This window comes from Austrofundulus limnaeus, unplaced genomic scaffold, assembly GCF_001266775.1.
Source record: "Austrofundulus limnaeus strain Quisiro unplaced genomic scaffold, Austrofundulus_limnaeus-1.0 Scaffold45, whole genome shotgun sequence".
Taxonomy (NCBI): Eukaryota; Metazoa; Chordata; class Actinopteri; order Cyprinodontiformes; family Rivulidae; genus Austrofundulus; species Austrofundulus limnaeus.
This window is the reverse complement of record NW_013952447.1, coordinates 1,026,480-1,035,683: the sequence shown is the minus strand read 5'-3', so window position 1 is coordinate 1,035,683 and position 9,204 is coordinate 1,026,480. Positions and strand designations below refer to the sequence as shown.

Sequence of the window (9,204 nt, the reverse complement as noted above, 5' to 3'; positions counted from 1 at the left end):
ATATATATATAATTTTTGGCAGTACCTGGGGGTGTCAGAAGCTGAAAACTAGTGTCAATAGCAACAGCAAAATAAAATATTTGGCAAAGTCAGGGAATATTTGGCTTTTTTTTTTCTCTTGCGCACAACCCACATACACATCTCCACTGCTCATCCCACAAATGCATGGTTCTTACAAATTTGTCACCATATAAAAGGTAAATGAACAGACCTTCTAATGGTATGAGATTTACTGCCCAGATGCATTGCTGCAACAAAGAAATAACCTACCAAACCCAAATTTCTCAAACATATTTTATTTTCTAAGTCTGTCAATATGCTTTGACTTTAACCAGCTCTCATTTCATAACGTTGCTTCTAAGAACAAAAAACAAACAAACATCTTGAATAACATCTCATTGTTATTTGAAGATCAAACTTTGCTTCAGGTATTGTTTTCAAACAAACTATTATTGGAAGCAACTATTAATGGTTACCACTGTGTATCATAACTGGTATATGCATTTTTTTACCATTATTGCTAAAGAACAGCAAAAAATAAACAAAAAAATTAAAAAAGTAAAATGTAAACTATTAATGGTTACCACTGTGTATCATAACTGGTATATGCATTTTTTTACCATTATTGCTAAAGAACAGCAAAAAATAAACAAAAAAAAATAAAAAAGTAAAATGTAAATTTTAGTGTTTATGTAACCAGTATATGATGTAGAAATAAAGTGTGGGAGCAACTGGAACATTAAATGATGTGGCTGTCTGTTATGCTACTTAGCATTTATATCTGCAGTGCCAACTGGCTCACTGTGTTGGGAAAAAAATGGATCAATACCAGCTATTTAAGGTCAAACTACCGACAAAGAAAATATACAAGTATTTAATTTAAATAAAATGTATTATTCTGTTGATTTGATTAGTGCGGTTTGTGTTTGGTTTGCTGTGTGATTTGAACTGAATGAATACATACCACAGGCATATAGYAGAAATTATTAACTTACTACGTGCTTTACAATCAGGTATAAGGAACATACTGTGTATCAAAGTACAGCCATTGATACAAATATGTTATTACAGTTATTGTATTGGTCTGAAGCGATTCATAGAGCAACATTAGGCAATGATGTCAACACGAGGAATGTATTTCTTTTGTAACAAGATCAGAAGAAAATCTGCACTTTTAAAGTCAAATACAAAGACCAAAATACACAAGTGGCATCAATTACAAAACTATAATAATGAGACCTACTTTTACTGATGAAAGCATTCCTGATTAGTTAGCARCATTGCACAAAAGAGCCATGTGACTTTGGATGAAGCCAAGCAGACACATTTATTACCTGCTCTCTGAGTCTTTACATAGCATAGCTTGTTTGTGACTGCCTCAAGCAAGTTTATCATTATTTTTATCTGAAAAATAACTTAAAAATAAATTATATGTGTTGCCATTCTTCAGAGATGTGTTGAATGCTATTTTTGGATTGTCATTAAATAAATAAAAAAATATATAAATCTGAATGTCATTTATTTTTTTAATGAGGTTTAATGGAACTGATAATGACCTAAGGCAGCCGCTACCAGTCCTTGAACCCCCCGAGCACAGCATGGTAATCATTACCTTTTATGTTTCACTAATCATCCACATCTGTTACAATTTTGAGGGAGGTCCCTAAAACACTTAGTCTATACCATTAGAAACACATTAGCAAATAATGTTTAACTATGTGTAACTAAAAAGTTTACAATCCATTCTTTCTATAACAGTAAGTTATAATTTGTAATGCTCCTAATGAGTGGTCAGAGATCATTTATGTAACCACTTACTAAATTGAATATTATGTTATTTTATAGCATAATATTAAAAATATTGATTTATATGCACACAAAATGCAGTACTGTAAACATTTATTTGTTTTATTTGTTTTGGCTTCTCAATTTAAAGACAAGTCTGATGTTGGAAAATAAGCGAACATGAAAAATTCTTGTTCACTGCCTCAGGACAGCCGCTGCACTCTCAGTCTCCCATGTGCATCTTACAAGAGGGCTTCGAGTCTTTTCTCCACACACATCGATTCCTGTAGTATCCATGGCAGAGCAGCTCGAGCCCGGCGGTCTCTTGTCATTTAGACTTAATGCAGCCTAGGACAGAACCGCCCGAGGAGAAGCAAGAGTGCCTTCAAGCACAAGGCCTCTTAACATTTAATGGCTGAAGCCGTTTACTAACTCCCCTCATTACATGAGCTCGTGTTTAGTCTGTGTTCCTGTCGCTGGTTATCAGTATCTGCGGTCAAGCAGGTTTGTGGATGTGTGGTAACATCCGGCTTATCGTAAAGCATTTAGAAATGAACAGGTTTTACTGAGGTGGAGCAAATATTGAGATATGGATTATCAGGTTTTTGTAGATGAATACATGATCAATTGTTTTATCAATGTAACCAAAAAGTTTCAAATGGGCTGAATGCACAAGAGCTGATAAGACATTTCTGTATATGTAAGTTTAAATCAACCAGCCGAATTTTATTTAAAAAATGAAAATGCTGATATAAAATAAAAAAGATGACTGCTGCAGAGACAAAAGTAGTGACAAATAATAAAAAAGATACACAAAAAATAGACCATTTGTTCATCTATCTCAAAAGTGTGCCTTTTGTTTGACTGACAGATGTGAAAAAAGGAAAAACAAAAACTTCAATGTGTATCTGAAATCTGTAATTGATTTATGTGACGTGACTCGCAGACTATTTTGGCTTTGCAAAGTCTTTTTAAAAAGATAAGTAACACTAGGACTTTTATCTCTTAGATTTTTTATATATATTTTTTATTTATTCTGCACAATAAAGCAATAAATCCTCATTCTCCATATTTTTGTTTTTACTATAGGGATAAAAAGAAAATCTCAAAAGAGCCTAGAAAATTAGGGAGTCCCAGTGACTAAGTGGGTACAGAACAAATGTTGACAAGTGGTCTGATTTCATGAAATTATTAACAAGTGAGAATTTAGCTTTTTTGTAATATTCCAAACAATTTATCTAACAAAAACTATCGTTTCATTTAATGTACAGTAAGTGCTTTTCAAAGAAGATTAAAAATAAATAAAGCACTGCTTTGATAGTCACACTGTTACAGGTTGTTTAGTCGTCCCTGCAGTTTTGGAAAAGAGAAAGAGCAGAGGGACGGACAGAATGAGGAGGGTTAACTACTAAGTATRTTGGGCTTAAAGCCGAGGTTTGAGGTGCATAGTTTCAGGAGAATTAGAAAAGGAGGTGAGGGAAAATGTCTGGTTATCAGACACGGAGAGAGAAACAGAGAGCAGGGAATAAAAGGGTCTAGTCCTGCAGCAGCAGTACGGGGAGCTAGAGCAATGCTGCCTGCAGCCTCCATGAACTGAATAGTAAGTAGTTTGTGAGGGATGGGCTGAAGGAAGGGCAGCAGGAGAGAAGAGAAGCGAGCAAGGGAGAGGCTGAGAATAGGTTACCGAGGGTGAGAAAATAAGAGAGCGGTGCGATATCTGTGAGAGCAGAGTTGTGGTGTGGAGAAAAAAAAGTGAGTCAATGGGGTGAGAGGAAGGTTTGAGTATCATTGATGTACTTTTGTTTCACTGCAGAGCTGAAAAACTCGATTTATCTCTTTCTCTCTCTCTCACACACACACACACACACTTCCCTACACATGCAAACACAACGATGACATGGCTGTCTCTGAGGACGTGGGAGTGTTTTATAAAATACCACAGCTTCAGTACTGGCTTATTCCAACAACAACAAAAAAGTGTTTAACACCTGAAAGAATGTTATGTACTTAAATTGAATTTAAATAGTTTTTGATACCAAAGAATGCCATCGTAYTATCCTCTTTTTACTAAATCCTAATTGAACCAAACATGCTACAGGCACGGGGGCATATAATTTATAATGTTTTCTGCAAGGTCTTTATAGTTCATAATTGTGATTTTCCTTAAAATRGAAGCCAGTGGCCAAACTCTAAAATGCATACTTTATTATAGCTTAACACCTAAGTATAAGTTAAGTATAAATGTCTCCTAATATTTGTTTGTTGCCACATGCAGTCTGGCTTAAATAAGTTTAACAATACACAACGACTATGATAATATGCAACAGCATAGAGTTTATGAAATGTATTTTACAAAATAGGAAGGGTTTAGAGTTCAATAAAACAGTCACGTTTTRGGGGAAAATAAATAATAAAAAAACAAGCAAAGAGGCTTAACAGTAAGGGAGCAGGCATCTGTTTTCACACGTTATCCTCCTGCACRCTAACCTAAGCAGCCAAACCCACCACTCCGACCTCCTAACGCCTGCAAAGAACACAGGATCACAAATGAGTGAGCTATAGAACAAAGACTGATGAAACAAAGATGCATGTCTTTTTCTTCTTTTCCATCTTTCTCATAAGAAAAGTGAAGGTGGGTTAGAGCTGACTCGTACTCTTAAGCACAAAGAATTCAGTTCAAAGGACACAAAAAAATGCACCAAGAAATATAWAAAAAAAAGTTCTCCAAATCTTAGTCTTTTGCTACCAATATAAGGCAAGTAAGGGCTTTCTGTAAACCTGGTGAACGATTCAAGCTGCTCCTCTGGGTAGGCTACTGCTGTGTAGGAAGTTTTAATCAGGGATTAAATGGATTGAGRGGGGGAAATGGGAAAAGTAAAAACATATATATCCTAAGGTTTGACAGTAAAATGAATACAGCAGTGGATCAAATCAAATAAAGTTGCTAATGGCAGTCTGATAACACCAATATCTGCTGCAACTGAGCCCACTGTGGAGACAGTCACTGTCTACTCAAACAGATAAATGCAYACAGATATGCTGTATAGCGCTACGGGGTGTTCCCTCGCCGTAATGATCCAGGGGGCACCGACTTCAAAACCTTGTGTAGCTGGCTGAACTGGGGAAATGACTGTCTCCCACTGTTCTTTCATGTAAGCTTTGTCAGTCCAGCCAGGCAGCAGCGCAGGCCACAAACAGAGTTGTTGCTGCTATTAGTTGCAAGAAAAAAGGCACAGAATGGCTCGTAAAGCCACAGAATTTGTCGACGTGATATGAGAGCACTGCGTGAGGATGGATCAGGGGATGGGACTTACAGTCGTGGTGGGTGTTTGGGGATTCATGTATTTTCAGAGGACATCTATTTTCTTCCTAAAGCTGCCTTATGAAGTCTATTCCTACAATTGTCACAGCTGTTACAATCCAAACAGTATTTTTTTTTTGTGAAATGACACAGACATCACCCTTGAAAATATTGTCTGTCATTTATCAACTCATCTTAGAAATGGCACATATTCAAACCATGGGGATGCATATAAAGCTCTCAACATCTGATTTATTAAATGTCTAAATGAGTACTGATTTGATACCAGACTAATAAATTGAATCAGCAGTGGAAACAAGGACAATCTGTACAAGTCTCCTATTTACATTCCACACACTTTCAGGGTTAGGYCTCAAATAAATGAACAACCAGAAAAGGTAATCTTCCACTCAAGCACATGATCTTTTATTTAGTTAAGAAAAAATAAATACAAATTTAGATACAGATTTAACTTATTTTATAACTTTGGTCAATTATATGGGCTTTAACATTTCATTTCTCAAAATGAAAATAAACAAATAGAGGAATGGAGGAAGAAATCAATGTTCTTTTCATAAACCACTTTTATTAAAATTCACCAATGAGTTAGATACAACTTGGCCTTATTAAAATGTGCTAGCAGCGAGATGAGGCCAGTAAAGCAGAATAACAGGAACTAGTGGGCATCTGGGGTAAGAGTGCCTCTGGGCTGGTCAGTCTTATTGTCAGTGTGGTGACAGGTTCAGATTTCTGCTGTGGGTTAAGATCTTAATTATGCATAGCCCATCTGGTGCTGGTAGGCAGCTGTAAGAGGCTGCAACTGACAGAGGAATGACAAAATGAATCATGTCAATAGTGGGTTAACTTGAACAAAGTGATGGGAAAAGTTAAAGTGTCCAGTTATTTAGTACTCTGGGTAAAAAAAGCCTCAAAGGTATGATGTAATCCCTCTGAGTTTCTAAATCCTCATTAAACACCACATCATGAAATAGCTTTCTAGTTGGAGGTTTGCAAAGTTTCTCTGTATAACCATGAAAGAATAATGAAGTTAGGAGACTTTGGAATAACAAATCAATACTAATAACAAAAGAGGAGTGAAATAATGATAGAATAGTTGTATTTTCTTAAGTCAATGTGACCACATGCACAAATCCTCCTGACTAAATTCCCTTAAAACACAAATCATTTATTGAACGCACTACCCACACTGCCAGAGTTGAGTCTGTCAACAAGTTCATAACTTTGWAGACAAAGAGCAAGTTTGATTCTGGTCCATTACTGGGGAGGAGAAGCTAATCATGCAAAACCTTTTAAGCAGGTCGCCACACAACACATCCATGCACACACACATGCACGCACGTRCAAAGACAGCAGAGAGAAGGCAAAGGCTGAGATTTTTTTTTTCTTCATCAGAGGATTTAGCTGCCATTGTCTGCTTCCAGAGACAGCACTCTGCATTTTAATAAGGGGTGCAGTTTGAATCCAGTTGTCTTATGATATGATAACAATTGCATTTGCTTTCCTCTCTCTTACTCAGCAGGGCTTGGGGACATCTCATCATGTAGTTTCACACTGCACAGATCTGCCACACCGGCTGGCTTTTAGTTACATGTTCATTGTGGCAGTGGAACATTTCCTAAAGTGCATCTTAGCACATACTGTATAGAGCCAGGTTGGATTCTACTGTTACAGATGATTGACGATTTGAGTAAATGAGATCCAAACAATGCGTTTGGTTTAAGTAATTGCTAAAGTAGATATGACACAAGTAAAAAAAAATGTCAGCACTCAACTTAAGTAATTTTTACATAACATTTATAGGAGTATGTTGATCGAATCAAACTTTTGAGCTGCATTTGTGCAATGGCATAACAAATAAAAAAGGGACTTTGGTGGCATTATAGTTGAGCTGAGTAATAAAAAAAGACTATCCCAATGCAAGATAATGATAGAATCTAGGTTCATTCATTCACTAATGGACTGTCAGTGCCAGATGCCATGACTAAACCAAAAAAACATCCACATCAATAATTAGTGTCGGCTCAGCAAAAGCACAACTATTCATCTGCTGCAAATATTTGTCTTTTAACAAAACACTAGTCTGATTTCTGCTGCATTTTGCTTTTTAATGTTAGCTTTCCAGAAATTTAAGACAAAATTTGTGAAACYTCACAAGTTACCACTGATTCCAGTAAACAGATTTATTTAAATACAATGAAATTAACCCCAAAATTTATTTTATTTTCAAGTCAAGCAGTCTAAAAACTATGAATAAACAAACAGGTAGTACTTAAATGAGTATGTTCTTCTAGTTTACTATGCTTCTATGCATTTGCACATATGGAGACTTAAATATGTTTATTGTGCTTACGGTAAGATGATGCATGAACAAAAAGCAGACAGCACTTTTTTAAGCATGCAAGGTATTAGAGATTACACTTGCATTGCCCTTGACTGGGACACCGGCTGTGAACCAAAGCTGAAGACACCATGGGGATTAATAAAGCTCAGCTTTGATAATCCCCATCAATCATAAAAATGTGTTGAGGGTATTCACTCCGCGAACATAATGGACATTCCTCTTTTGTGGTGAATAATAGGTGAAACAGACAGTCAAACAACATGAAACCCATGTAATCTTGATTACTGATTAAACAAAAATAGCTTCCTTAAAAAATGTGTTGCATGCTTACAGCAGGGTCCTGTGATTTTGCTGTAAAGTTGTGTTACTTGAGAAAAAAGTACCAAACACAACCTGGGAAAAAAAAAAAACTAGTTTTAAACTCTTAGAACAGTTTATTTATTGCCCCTCTTTTAGAGATGTTGCTGTAAAAAAAGGTGGTGATTTAATGTGTCACGTAGACACTAAAATCCCTCCATACAAACGCACAAAGACAAGAACACTTAGATACTTGAGCACATGATTATAGCAGTTAGCCACTAAACTGATGTCAAAGTAATTCCTTCAAGTGCTATAGAAGTCCACCTAATTTCTTTCAAGTGTGACCCTGGTTGCTGGTTACAAAGCACATTTTAGCATCAAAAAAGATTAGTCTGACAATATTTTAACTTATTTTTTTATCTAGAAGGAAACAAGAAAAAGCAACACTGTCACGAACATTGTTTTTTTTATTTTACTTTATTTTATTTTTTTGCTGACATGTTTCTTCGGTGCATCACAACACCACTCACAGTTCATGCTGAGACAACTTAGAGTGCATTTCTGATCAGTTTGAGCAGTGTCTTGTTGGGCAGACACATCACCTGAGGCATATGAGTCTGTCTTTATACCGCTGTGCTACTTTGACAGTCTGTGAGGAATAACTATACACACCAGCAGAAGAGAGCCGTTTCTGCAGGCTTCCAAGGAAGGATGTCAGAGGATGCTTATCAAAATGTGATGGTGAGCAAAAGGAGGAGACGTTCACTTGTTTATTCATTTATTTGTAATATTTATTGAGGGATTCTTCTATATGCTATCGTTGCATCTTTTTCACGAGTTGCATTTTCAAGCTTGGCCTGACACACATATACAGTATGTTTAGTATTAGTGTCTTATGGGAATGTGCAGAGGTGTGGACTGGGCAGGGGGATGGCTGAAGTTAACTTCATTCTTTCACACCTCTGAGATAGTGGTGGGAGTTGTTTCAGGCCCTTCAGTCAACATGGGTTCTTTGCAAAAAAAAATAAAAATAATTCCTGCATTGTTTGCTCCTCTCACCTGCATGTAAAACAAAATTTTGACCGATCAACCCATTTAGATCTTTATCTGTATCTTGACCCTAAAAAAAAAACAACAAAAAACAGAATTTTCACCCAATATCCCTATCACTCACCTGCATATGGGGGGCAGGGAAAATAGGGTAGGGGAGAGGCAGCAAATAGGTTTGTAGCAGCAGAGCGGATTTGGAATTTGGTTATTTAACTTTTATCAATATTATTTTTTCCTACTACAGACCCTGACATGTAAAATAAATTTAAATTTTGAATTTTGAAAAGAAAAAGTGAAAAGTCAAATTTGAAAGTATCCGTGAGATTGCGCTATACATCCGTGTACCTGCAACAATAACCCTAATGGTGCGTTCACACCGAATGCGATTTCAGCGTCAAAATCGCAG

General features: G+C 36.3%; 1 protein-coding gene across 1 annotated transcript in view; it reads right to left on the bottom strand.

Annotated features, from left to right (window-relative positions):
- ctnna2 (catenin (cadherin-associated protein), alpha 2) overlaps positions 1 to 9,204 on the bottom strand; it is a 286,505-nt gene that overhangs the window by 95,607 nt on the left and 181,694 nt on the right. The window lies entirely within an intron of this gene.